General features: G+C 33.2%; 1 protein-coding gene across 2 annotated transcripts in view; it reads right to left on the reverse strand.

Annotated features, from left to right (window-relative positions):
- LOC145293978 (protein archease-like) overlaps positions 1 to 14,535 on the reverse strand; it is a 43,350-nt gene that overhangs the window by 26,534 nt on the left and 2,281 nt on the right. Inside the window, exons 2-3 of one of the 2 annotated variants that reach the window (XM_080140862.1) lie at positions 6,205 to 6,229; positions 2,409 to 2,929 (exon numbers count right to left, since the gene is read on the reverse strand). The gene's annotated coding sequence lies outside the window, so the exon portion shown is untranslated. The remainder of the gene's footprint in view (positions 1 to 2,408; positions 2,930 to 6,204; positions 6,230 to 14,535) is intronic. The other variant, XM_080140863.1, reaches the window with a different exon arrangement.

The raw sequence follows: 14,535 nt of genomic DNA on the forward strand, positions 1-14,535 counted from the left end.
CTGGACTTCAGGCCAAGATCACAGTGTAGTATTCTAATGCTACACTTTGCCTTTTCTGTCCTCTGTCAATGAAGGAGAAATCCTTCATGACTGAGGCAATTTTATGTTTGTTTCTATCCAGATTGACGCTTTTTGGGAAGCTGGATTTTCCTTACATTAACTGACTTTGTGTCTAACTGTCCTCGTGGGGAGGCAAATAGGAACTTAACTAGAAACTGAGCACCTACAAATATTTAAATATTGATTTTGTATTTTTATTTTTTTATATACATAATTGGGTAGATTAGTGTCCATTCAATTATAATCCGCTGAAAAAAAAATTGTAAAAAAAGACGGAAAAAATATATTGAGAGTGTGTGTGAGGGGGGGGGGGTACCACTCGCACACGTGAAGCAAAAAAAATCATTTCACATTTTGTTTTGTTTTTTTTTTTTTTTTTTTTTAAAACAAAACACTGTTTAATTCACCATTAAAAACTAATGCAATGGATAAAAGTGCACACGTTACATCTTTGTGTTTCAACTATATTTTTAAAATTTGACCAAAAATAACGCAGGATTGCTTTAAAATTATATATTCTGATAACCGAATAGCTCTAGTTAAAGCTAATTATGTTCTGATAATATGAGCTCCACCTAAATATGTAAGAACATTTTTTATATTCATATTTTCATTTTTTTAATTCGTTCTGGAATAAAAAACAAAACAAAAAAGTTTGTTTACAGTAAATTAATATCAGTGATAGTAACTGCTGCTGCTTCTACAGATCGTTTTTAGATACTTTTTAAAAATAGAACGATTTTTTCCAGGTATCATGATTTTAAATTGCTTACTACCACAAGAGAAAGCCGGTTACATTTTTATTTTTAATGAATAAATGTAGTAAAAAGACTGATTTATTCAACAGTGGGTGTCCGAAGAAATTTTTTTTCAAATTTTTCCAAACTCGTCATGTTGAAGTCTTTTTTTAACACAACAAAAAGTGAGCTGTCAAAAGAATTTCAGACAACCGAATCTATTAAAAGTGATATCTCTTCTAGTTTATTTCCAAATTTCATGACGAAATTCTTAAAAGAAACGCGGTACGACCATTTTATGATGTTAACATTTTTAGCACTTTATTTGCTTAAAACTCTTAAAATATATAATGTACATTATTATTTATTAAATTTATTTGAAAGTATATTCATTTTACAACAAAACAGTGATATTTTGAGGACTTAAGGTGCTTTGGTTTTTAAAATATGACGATTTTAGCAGAACCTCCTTGAAATCCGTAATTATCCAAAGCGTTTTATTGTCCATGTGTATTGCTAGATCAAGGGTGAAGGTCAATCCCAGAAGTTTGTTGAAGTCGGGTGCTTCCTCAAGATGAGAGCCATTCATTTCAACTGGGACCAAGTGGAGATATGAGATAGAAGTTTGGTTTTGGATGCAGTAAAGGTTAATTAACCGTTTTTTTTACTCCATTGAACCACACGCGTAGAGTGGAGATAATCAGAAAGATTCTGGTGTTTGTTTTCCTTTGAAATATTGCCATAGATGGTAGTATCATCTGCAGAGATGTTGATGAATGATCATAGAATATGATTTCAGAGATCGTTGATAAAAATCAGGAAGAGAGTTGGGCCCTAGGATGGGTCCCTAGAACACACCAACATTAATACTGTGAGCTTCAGATTTCAGCCCATTAATGAATCTATCAGAGAGAAAAGATTTTGGTTGAGAGGACATTTCCAGCTCTTCCATAGCTGAAAATCTTGTCAAGTAGAACTTTATGCCAAACCCTATCAAATGCCTTAGATATGTCAAGAGCTATTGCTCTAGAAATGAAGCCATCATCAATAGATTCACTGATTCTGTGTGATATTACCGTCACCATATCAGAGTTGATCTCTTAGAATGGAAACCATATTACTTGTCGCTGAATAGGTTGTTTTTGCTGAAGTGGTTGACAACTTCTCTATTTATCACAGATTCAAGCAACTTACGCATGACGCACAGGAGGCTGATTGGTCTGTACTGATATGCAGAAAATCGATCTTCTGTATTTTTAAGTACATGGCAGAATATTTTCCAAGGTGATGGGAAGCATCTACCCTTAAGGGAACATTTAAACAACTTTGTTAGTATTGGAGCTAGTTCTGGTTGCAGTTTTTATGTCCTAATACAATCATTCTTGAGAGCTAGACTAAATGTCGTCTATGGGCATCTTTTTGACTTTTGGAATAATAATTAAAAAAAAAAAAAAAATGGAAAACTTACAGAAAAAAAAAAAAACTTCATTAAAAGTCACTTAAACAAACATTAATGATGAAGGTCAAAGATGTGTTGAAGGAGTGTAAGAGTTTATAATATTTTAAACAATTTTTCAAAAATCTATAAGAAAATTTTTTTTGAAAACTTACCTGTTCAAATGATTCAGATAATGTGTCGCCCCCTGTTGGGATTAAGGTTAAGGAATTTTCAAGTAAAAACAAACTTTCTTTTTATCAATCATTTCCTTTGTGTACCCCCCTCCAATCACAACATAACACCGAATGAATAGTATGAACTGACACAATTGTTGTGGGTATGTTCACGAATATTTGGAAGATTTCATTTATCATCAAGGACGGAGGCAATGGACCAATCAGAAAACAAATTTGCCATGATATATATTATTTAATCACTCTTGACATAGCCAGAATTGCCAGTTATTTTTTTTTTTTATTGCTTTACTGAACAGAACTAAGTCACCCATTTGATACTGACCAGGCTCAAGATTGTTTAAATTCAGGGATTTAATGAGAACCGACATGTCGATGTCATTATACTGTATATAACACAGCCAATTCCTTGCAATAGATTTGATCCACAAGCAATAAAACAGTTTTTCATAATTAAATAGTTTTAATCATGAAAAAAAAAAAGGATACAAGAATGAAGCCTGAAAAAGAAAAAGAAAAAAAATTTTAAACAGTATTAGAAATCAAAGAAATTTAGGTGGTTTATTACAAGAATATACTGGTCAGTTGACATGCTTTTTAGGATAGTGGATAATCACCTGGATATGGGGTCTCGATAAAAATGCTGGTCTCTATCAATTCACCAAGTTGCCATCAGCAAGGGCATTTAGCTTATAAAGATTTGGCCATAATAACTTATACAAAAATAAGATACCAGAGATAAGTTTGAAAGTCAATTTTTTAAAACCCATCCAACACAAGCGAGCATGTAAAAAAAATGTTAAACTGATGATGATGAAAAAATTTTTATAAACAGTAATTTCTTTTAATCATTTTGTTATTGTCTTCTTCCTCACAAGCCCCGGTATAGTCCCACATTATTAGAGCCTTCTAATAAACTACCTATACATATATTACACACCATGCTCAAAGCAAACTACATCATTCTCTTATAAAAAAAAAATTGGGGTGCTTATACAGTATGTGTTACAGGTGAAAATCACATTCCACATAAAAAAAACTCTTTTATATAATTATGTATCATGGAAAAAAATAAGTATTCTCACTAAAAGTTAAAAAAAAAATAAAAAATAAAAAAATGATCCACTCTAATTTTAATTGAAGGTAAAAATCAGTTTCCTATTTTGCCGATCCACCATTCATTATTAGTTGGTTAAATAACTGACTTATCTCCTCCTGCTTTATGAGATTTGCACTCTTATCAATTGCTGATGACAAAACTGATTTTATTTTTAACTAGCATTTCAGTCTGGTGTTGCCCGGGTGTTTGGAGGTGTATGTTGAGCAAAAAAAAAAAAAAAAAAAAAAGAAAAAAAAAAGCAGTCAATGTTTTTAAGTTTGACCCCTACTATGACCCCTTAACATTTGTTTTGGGCTCAAATCAAGTTATTAAGTTAGATTCATGTCCAAGGAACCTATATTTAAAATTTCAAGTGTTTAAACCCAAAATTGGGGAAGGAGTTTGGTAGAGTTCTCAAAGGTCAAATCGTTGATCTTTAACCCCTTAACAAACAAATTTCTGGCCGAAAACGGATTATAAAGATTTTCCCAAATCTCAGTACCCTGTATATCAAATTTTGAGTCTGTAAACTGAAAATTGACAGAGTTATTGCGTATGAAAACGTACACAGCCACATTCACTTTTATAGATATATAGATTTAAATCCTACTCAATAATTTTTTCTTAATTTTTGGTGTAGATACTTATTTTTAGCCTGATACACAAGTATATCAGAGTTTTCTTCTTACTTTGTTTTGAAATTGTGACTTTCACACGTGTCTCATACTGCATAAATATGGAATTTGCATTAATTCTAGAAATCAAAGAAAAATTGTTTTTAACACAATATAAAATCAAATTTCAATAAGCTGAGAAATGCATTCTTTTAATATAATGATCACAGGCATGCATGCCTACATTAGTAAATTACTGAAAACACTAAAAAAAATTTTTTTTTAAATCCACAATCCTATTTTGATACTGATAAGCAATAACATGCATTCTTAAGATGCAAGTTCAATCTGGGTATTTAATGATAAAAATGCCATCATATGAGGGTCGTTCAAAAAGTAAAGCCTCCTATTCTTTTTAACTCAAAAAAGTTGAGGTACGAAGACGGGAATAATACCATTAAAACAAGTGCCCTTTTATGCTCCAGAATATATATATATATATATATATATATATATATATATATATATATATATATATATTTTACACATAGTTACCAGCATTCTCAATGTAATTTAGCTAGCAATGAATGATGGCTGTTTATGGGCATTCAGAAGGCGCTTTATCAAACAAGGGTTGTTCCAAAAGTAAAGCCTCCTATTTTTTTTTCACTCAAAAAGTTGAAAGCTATGAAGATGGAAGTGGTACTATTTAAACAAACGACCTTTTGTGCACCAGAATTTTATTTTCTACATAGTCACTACCATTCTGAATGCAATTTTGCCTGGAATTCAATGAAGCATTTCTGTTTCTGACACACATCCAAGACAGAAGTTACTTTCTTAGTTTCACAACGTGAATATTTGCAACAGAGATAAAATTTTCAGATCATGAATGCACAAGTTTAGTCATCATGACAAAGTTATTTGCAATCCCCTTTGATCCATTCAGACGAAATAAAAAATAGGAGGCTTTACTTATAGAATGCCTCTTGTAACATTAAGGCTGTGAACAGTTCAATAACAACTTAGCAAACAGATTCTGATTAAAAGTTGCTTTTTGTTTTTTCTTTAAAGAAACTCCAAAATCAGATTTCTTTCCAGTAAATGAATTCCTCACTTCCACACAAAGTGTAATTTTTTCAATAACTATTTTTGGTGTTTCTATATTATAATACGATAAAAATATTGAATTTCAAATAAAACAAATGGTATCTACGTAGCTGTCATGTCGCACATAGTAACATATCCAAAAATTATAGAAAACGATAAGATAGAAACATAATTATTCATGAAAAACTCTTTCCATAAGAGTAAAAACAGTTTGATAAAGTCATACGATGGGTCGAACATAATGGGTCACACGATGTAAGCAAAACTCAGTTGAAACAATGTGTAGCAGACAGAATTTATTCAAAAAACAAAAATAAACATAACATATTTACATAATTTGTGAATTGTTAAAAAAATAACTTTTTTAACTGTTTGAATTTTTTTTTTTTATAAAATAAATAACTGATTGAATTTTTTTTTTATAAAATAACTGACTGAATTTGTGAGAAATTGAACACTTAATTACCCCCCTTGTTAACTCTCCATTTCCAATTGAAACAAAATTGCTACATTTTACAAATGTCTTTTTTTCATAATTGTTTTCTACTTTATCATTTTCCGTGTTTTTTGGATATGTTACTATTTACGGCATGACAATTACATAGGTACTATTTGTTTTACTTGAAATCTAATATTTTTTCGTTATTATGAATAGAAGTACCCTATTTTTTTTCTAATCCAGTTTGTTTATTGAAATTAAGTTGAAATTATTCACAGCATTCGAAAAATATTCACAACAAACAACTGCACTCTAGTCTATAAAAAAAAATATCTGAGCAGTCACATCAGCATTCTTTGGTAGGGACATCCTAGGCAATTAGTAATAAACTAAGCCCTCCTGAGAGAAAAGGTAAAGCCTGGGAGGGTGAACCTCCTAAGACTGAACAGAGCCAATACCTAGAGAGTGAAATGTTAGAAAATATCAAAATAGATTTTTTTTTTTTAAACTCACTGTACGTCGGCTGGATGATCCAAATCTGCAAATAGAAAAAGACAGCACGATAACAAAAATTCTTTCAACAAATGTTGCTGTTTATTCAGATTGACACTTATGGCAATAAACAAAAATGAAGAAAAACTTTTATTACGTACTTACTTATCACGGAATGAAAATAGTATATTCATATTCTAAAAAAAATCACAAAAATTGATAAAGTTTTTTTTTTTTTTTGAAAAAACAAATTTGCCGTTTTTTTAACGATGAGTGAAGTTCAACGCCATTTTAGTATTCTTCAAATTTTATTTTTGACTTATATAAAAATGACCATTCTAAAAAATGTTTTCATAATTTGCAAATTTTATTTTTCTGAAAATTAAAAAATACACATTATGTTAATAAATTATTGTTTGGTTTTAAATCGTACATTTCAGCTGTCTTTCTGATATTCAGAAACAAAAAAAAAATTTAATGAAAGTCAGTGGTATGGCCTTGATTTTACCATCATCGATACCTTTTTTCCCCCCTTTATGGTCACAGAGTGAAATTTGATTTTCTTGAATAAGAAAACTACTTGTTCAAATTATATAATGTTTTGGAATATTTTATCTATATTTCGTGACTGATACATACATCATACAGACTTTTCTGTATTTTTTTTTTTTTTTTTTTTACTTTAAATTGCCGTCATAAGTGTCAATCAAATTTTAAATGAGTGAAATTAAAGTGGAAAAAAACATTTAAAAAGTAAAAGTTTTTTGTTTTTTTTTACAAGGTGATCAACACTTATCAAGGCCCGGAAGTCACTCAGGGATAAGGGTTATTGTAAGTACAGTAGGTTAGTGTGGATATTTAAAGTGTCTACTTAAGGGGGCGGTTCATCAGGAATTTGTTTACGTTGGACTTGAAGACATCCAAGTTGTAGTCAGGAGGGAAGCAGGCAGATGGAACAGAATTCCACAGGTAGGTAAATTTCATTAAAAAGCATGGAACAATATTCATCATTAAAAAAAAAAAAAAAAAAAAAAAAAAGAAAGAAAGAAATGAATTGGTTTGGTTGTTTTATATTGCATACCAAGTCTTTTCAACAAATACATATGCATATTATATATTCACTATGAAAACATTGGCTTGGGACTAATATTCATTCAATTTCTTTACACAAACACATGTTTACACTATGAACATTTACCAACATGAAAATAACTTACATTCTTATTTCTTGTATAAAAATGTTTTCTTATCAAATTTCGTCTTTCTCAAATTTTTATTTATAAATTGTTTAGGTTTTAGGCAGCATTTGCTGCCTGGTAACTCTTCTATTATTTCAATGTTTTGGGGATTTAGCACATAAGCTAATAAATTAACAAAAAGGGGTAAAAAATTCGAATATATAACAAATAAATGTTACCAAAGGCAAGATAAGTTACTCTTCTACCTACCTGGATAAGTTTTGTGTGTTTTAATGTATTTTAAATCTTTTATCTGGTTCAAAAAACAAGTACTACCGAGTTGGTAAATTACACTGACAACAACATGGCCAACAAGAGCTAAAATGTTTTAGGGTCGTTACTAAAATACATTTTATAATGTAACAAATTATATATATATTATTTATATATATATATATATATATATATATATATATATATATATATATATATATATATAAAGCAGAGTCTCATAAATAGAAGCAAAATAAAAAAAGAGCAAATGAAAACTAGAACCAAAAAGTATATTGATTTAGTCCAAGTTTTATTAAGAAATAAAATGCTGGTTGCCTTAAATAACAATTACAAAAAAAATAGATGCATACAAAAAAAGGATATCTAATTGAGAGACTATTCCAGAATTAAGTTTATCGACTGCAACAACAAGTTAAATTTATCGTCCAAACGATAGCAACAAATTACAGGAAAAAAATGGGAAATATTCTCATTTCTCTGTTTAAAATAAAAGAACAATCTTACTTGACATAAAAACCTGAAAGCAAAAAAACATGCAAACATTTAACAGGTCTTTCAAATGTTCTCTTTTTTCAGAGATGCACACTCAATCTTCTGGTCCTAATGCTTTTTCTTTTAATATAAAAATGTCCTTCTACAAAGGAGAGTTCTTTCTTTAACCACTTTGGGTTAAATTATCTTCCAAGACTTTCTCTTTTTTTATGTTCCTTGAACAAGCAAGTCCTTTTCCTGGAGACCATATGGGGACAGCTGAAAACCTGCTCGTCTTCATCTTATAGGTTAGTGAATTTAAATTCTGTTTCTTACAGAAAAATCCCAACACACACAATCTGTTTTGTTTTTTTTTTTCTGGTTTTCTAGAGCGGGGCTCTATAGACAAACTTACCTTTAGTTGACCTCTGACAACTAAATATTTTCATTTACTAGCCAAACAGAAAAGTTACTAGCCAAACCCACATGATTTTTAGAATATGACATGTTCGTTCTGTGATGAATATGTACTAAAAGATTTTTCTTTTTTAATAAATCTAATTCTAAATATACAACAAATTTTATGTTGATACTTGAAGGTATAAACATTCTGATTTCTTCATATATTTTTTAAACAGCCTTCATTAAAAAAAAAAGTTTTATTGTCCTATTAAGCTTTTATTGTTTAAATAATTTAACTTTGTTCATTTTATTAAAAATGTTTAAGATATTTTCACTCAGTAGTGAGCTTTGGAAAATTGTCAGTGAAAGAAATACAATCGCCAAAAGATAAGTGTTTCATTATTTCTAGTCGCTACTTTGAAAAATCACTTGCAATGTAGAGCCCTGTAGAAACAAATAATTTCCGAGTTAATAAAACCTTTTCGCCTTGTAAATAATGTAATTACGTTGGAATTTTAACAATCTAAAGTGCTCCAAAAAACATCTTTCTCTATAAGAAAACAAACTGGAACTTTTTATTTAGCATCAAAACTTGACGGAGAAACGATGCCAGCGTCCTTCCTCTAAGGTCGGCTACATTTGATCTGAAGAAAACAGAGCCCTCCTACCTCAATTCTGTCCTAAAAGAGACAGTAATGATGAGAATGACGAGTAAAAGGACCCCAGCTCCACCGCCAGCCACACTGAACAGGAAGGAGGCAGACAGGGAAAGAAGTGCAGGCTTCCCACTCCATAAGAGCAAAAAGGACTGAACCCCTACCCTGCACTCCACATCACTTGATGGCTGATAGGGTAAAAAATAAAACTCCGAAAGGACACAATGACACAATGTCTTTGGAGTGCAGTAATCGCATAAATCATGAAATCAAAACAAAATGAGAAATCCACCCAAAAAATGTCATGGTGACACATTGGGTAAATACCTATCAGTATTTTGTTTGTTTTCAAATTTTGAGTGATTTTCTTTTGTTGGCTTATCTGCTAATTACCCAAATAAATTTTATATCCAATTCATATAAACTGTCGATGTGGTATTTGATTATACACAAAAACACCCCAAGATAGAATCTACCAAGACCAAGGACAAAAAAGTTTGTTTTGTGTAGACGTAATTTTACTTAATTCACTGGATGTTTTGATATCCATGCAATCATGTTGTTCTTTTTAAAATCTATTCATAAAATAGTGCCTGTAATTTCAATGCGGTTACAGTTTTTTGAGATTACACCATATAGAAAAATATCACGTGTTCTAGATTTTCCAAAGCCAGAAATTATGTGGAAAATTATTTCCACCATTTTGTTTCTTCTCTTTCTTTCTCTCATTTCTTCTTTGTTCCCCCTCTCTTTGGTTTGTTCTTCCTCCTCCTCTTCTACGTCACATGATCTCATTCTGCTCGCTGATTGAGCGAGCCTCTCTTTGCACGCTAAGTCTGCCATGAGGTGCAATTTTGAGTAGAAATATTCAGTTGCTGCTCACATGTCATGGAAGAAGAAAGTTACTGATCAGACGTCGAGAGTTAAATGTGTCAAGGTTAACGACAGGTATAATCAAGGTCCTGGGCAAAGGAAAGAAACCAAATGACTTTGTAAACAGTTTCTCTGTCTTGACGAGACATTAAAATAGGTGAAAGGAATGAGTTGCTGATTACTCCAGAACATAAAAAGACATTTATGATGAGTTATCTGATTTTTGGAATGTGTCCCAGGCGAATTCGAGATGAAGGAAAATTGAGAGGACCAGCTTTTTAGTGTTAACTGGACTTTAAAACAGTTTTTCTTTTATTATTTCATTTTCACCCCAAACAAGGCACAGTGCCACTTTGATGCAGGGGGCTACTATCAGGGCCATAGGTGACAGAGATATTATGTACAGAGTTGAGTAGCAAGATGTCTGTTCACATTACACTTGAACTTCTGCATGTCAGTACAGTTGGGAAAGCAGAAACCTGGAAGGTAGTTCATAATTCTAGCAGTTCTGGGGAAGAAACTATTAGAGTAGAAGGCTTTCTTACATCTAGGGATCTCTACTGTATAGGGGTGGGATTTTGCTGCTTGTTTGTCGTGGTATTTATGTCGAGGGGGTACAAGGGCCTGTAGTTTGTTGGAGCATCCACCATTAAAATACTTGTAAAACATGCAAAAGGATGCAACATTTCGTTGATGGGACAGAGGTTGAAGCTTAGATGACAGTTCAGGTGACTCTCTTTTGAACCCTGTCCAGAAGCGAGAGACTAGTAGCAAATGCACCAACCCAAATGTGACAACAATACTCCATACATGGGCGAATGGTGGCCTTATAAACAGTTGAAATATGCAACGAATTTGAAGAAATTAATGATCTCAAGATAAAAAGGAAACTCGGGATATGTTGTGGATGGTTTCTAGTTACCTGAAACCACAATATCAGATTTCTGCTCAGAAATATGAACTTTATATCACCTTTCCTCTATAAGAAAAAATTACCAAAAGATTATTCGTCTGATGATCGCTCTTATGAAAATACTCCCAAAGAACTATAACTGATGAAGCTAACGGATCTAATTGAGAATGGATACATTTAAAATGGTTATATCTCATAGAATCAGCGAATCTCTCGACAAAGGCATCCTTTCTAGGGCAATTGCTTTTAACATATCAAAGGCCTTCGATAAGGTATGGCATAAAGGCCTACTTCACAAGATTTCCAGCTACGGTATAATTGGAAATGTTTTCTTAATCATTAAATTATTTCTCTCTGATAGACTCATAAGAGTAGTGGTTGATGGACAAAAATCAGAGGCCTGCAGTATTAATGCTGGAGTCCCTCAGGGGTCCATCCTGGGCCCAACTCTCTTCATCAATGATCTCCCAAAACACATACTTAAATCATTCGTTGACATCTATGCTAATGACATGACCATCTATGGCAACACATCAAAGGCTGTAAATGACAAAGTTCTCTCTGAGTCTCTCTCCTCTGATCTTGAGCACGTGGTACAGTGAGAGAAGAAGTGGCTGGTTATCTTTAATGCATCTAAAACCAAGCTCCTATTTTTACATCATCAACGCTCTGATCCCCATCTGACATCAATTGAAATGGATGGCTCTCATCTAGGAGAGGCCCCATGTTTTGATAGCTTCTGAGTTTGACCTTTACTCCTGATCTGAAATGGAACACATACATCAAGTCTGTTGCCAAGGTCGCTGGAAAAATGGTGCGATTCACAAACTAAGCGATTCATAACCTACTCTTATGCAATCCACTACTACCATGCAACTACTACTGCCTGCCTGCTCGTTGAGACTACCCTTCTTCAACCAGTGGCCTCCAGCTCACTCCTGTAGCCTTCCAGCCCTTAGTGTCTCCAGCAGCCTTCCAGTGCCTGCTGCAGCTCCCTACAGCCTTCCTGTATCTGCCCCACCTTCCAGCGCCAGTCGCACCTTCCTGCAGTCTTCCAGTGCCTGCCGCAGCTTCCTACAGCTTTCCAGCATCAGCCGCACCTTCTTACAGTCTTCCAGTGCCAGCCGCACCCTCCTGCAGCCTTCCAAGTTCTGCCTCATCTTCCTACAGCCTTCCAACCTTCAAGCGCCTACCGCAGCTTCGTCCACCCTTCCAGCACTTACTGCACCTTCCTGCAGCCTTCAAGCACTACATGCAGCCCTTAGCAGCTTCCTAGTGCTGGTCGATGAATCGCAATCTCCAGATTTTTGATTTTGACCATTTTTACTTATTTCCTTTTTTTCGTAAATAAAAAGGCGATTTGTCGTCTTTAAACTTACTTCAGTTTTTTGTCATTCTTCTTTTTGCTTTGCTGTTCTCTAATTTGCCTCTGATTTAATCACCGGTTGCTCCCCTCTGCAACAAATTTTTGATAGCCAGCTGATTACAGATTTTTTCCTATCAGGACTTTCTCCTCAATAAAAATCATTTTTTTTTCAAGTCGTTCCCCCCCTCCCTCTTTTCTTTTCTCCCATGAATGTTTCTTCCTCCTTATCTAAGTTGCAGGTAACAAGCTGAAAAAAAATTACCTTCCGGGAGACCCAGCAAATAATATTTTCTTTGGGTTTGTTTTACTATACACAGATTCAAAAAAGTTGTCAAAAAACAACAAACAAATAAATAAATGTTATCAAAGGCAAGTTACTTTTCTACCTAACTGTTTTTTAGTGTTTTTATTTAATGTAAAATGTTTAATCAATTTGAAAAAAAAAAAAAACACATGCAGTATTTATCGGTACATTTGAAAAAGACATGACAACAAGCTCGCTGTTGGATATGTGAAGTTTGGAAAAATTAGTTAAAACTAAAAAATTTTTACAAAATACTGTTAGAAACTAACTCAATATATGTTACCGTGACATGAGCTGACATATATTCGGTGGGTTTCTAACAGTATTTTGTATAATTTTTTAGTTTGAACTCATTTTCCCAAACTTAACATATTCAACAAGCTACCAGCCATTTGTCTTTTTTCAAATGTACCGATAAACACTGCATATTTTTCGAACCGATTAAACATTTTACATTAAATAACACTAAAAACTTATCCAGTGAGGTAAAAAGGTAATTTATCTTGTCTTTGATAACATTTGGTACATTTTTACAACGTACTCCAGCATATTATAAACACCCCCAACCCCCCCATGTTAAGAACGGCTTTTGAAATAAACACACCCCACTCTTTGTCTGTGCCTAAACCTAAACGTAGATTCCATGAACAAAGCTTCTTTCTTAGAACTGCACACCTGTGGAATTGTCTTCCGTTTTCCTGCTTTCCGGCTGACTACAATATGGTTGTGTTCAAGTCTAAAGTAAATAAGTTCTTGATGAGCCGTTCCATATAAGTTATCAAATTTACCAAATTTTCATTACTAATGATTACTATATTGACCAATTTCTACTGTACACTCTTTAACCCTTATCCTTGAGTGGCCTCTGGGCCTTGATAATGTGGTGATGCCTTTGTAAAAAAAAAAAAAAAAAAAAAACCCTCAAAAGTCGTTCCTAACATGGTGAGGTTAAGGGGGGTATTCCGAAGGCCGTTCTTAATATAGGGTGGTTGGGGGTGTTTATACTACACTTGGGCCAGTCGTAAAAAAATTTAAAAAAAAAAAAAAAAAAAATTTGTTTTGGTAAATTTTCAGTTTACCGACCCCTCCGCATTTCCTTTAAATTTTTCGACTTTTAAAGGTTTTCAAGTATGCTGAAAACGAATATCGGATTTATTTTTTGCGCAAACAATTAGTTATCCCTTTATGAAGAAATTCCGTATCCAACATAATCACTATCAATTTACTGGCGGCCATCTTGTTTTCCAATACCCAAAAAAAACGCCAGAAAAGGTCAACTTTGCCACACATCACTTAAGACATTAAATTATAACCCGTTTATGCAGGGCCTTTTCTAGTCTCACACAAAAACATGCGTTCACATCTCAAGCTATATTACTTGTCACATACATACGCGCACACAAACATACGCGCCCACATCCATACACGTACATATATTCACATTCACGTGTATACTCACACACGCGTACACGCACACATGGATAACGTCACTTCCCCTTTCAAAGGAAATCCACACATGCGCAAAAGACCACAGGAAACGACTATAAAAGCAAGAGACAAGCTGTTTCCAGCCTTTTCAGACCAGCCTCCTAGCTAGACGGTTTACGGACCGACAGCGTGCCTCACGCCACTTGCTACTATGCGGGACAAAAAGCTAACAGACCGTACGTACACTTTATATGCTTTCTCTCTCCATGAACTGGATTGACATTCTCACTCTATAACTTGTCCCTGAGAATACCTTTGCGTAGCTGACTGCTAACTGATGTCAACCCTCTATCCTTTGTCTTTGTCTACACGCTGAACTATCATTCTCATTTCTACTATATTACTCACTTCTTTCCCACGCACGAACAAACGATCGTGAGATGAACCCACATTTCCTTTTCTTTCTA

This window comes from Euprymna scolopes, chromosome 15 (genome assembly GCF_053919585.1).
Source record: "Euprymna scolopes isolate OS-2025 chromosome 15, ASM5391958v1, whole genome shotgun sequence".
Classification (NCBI taxonomy): domain Eukaryota; kingdom Metazoa; phylum Mollusca; class Cephalopoda; order Sepiida; family Sepiolidae; genus Euprymna; species Euprymna scolopes.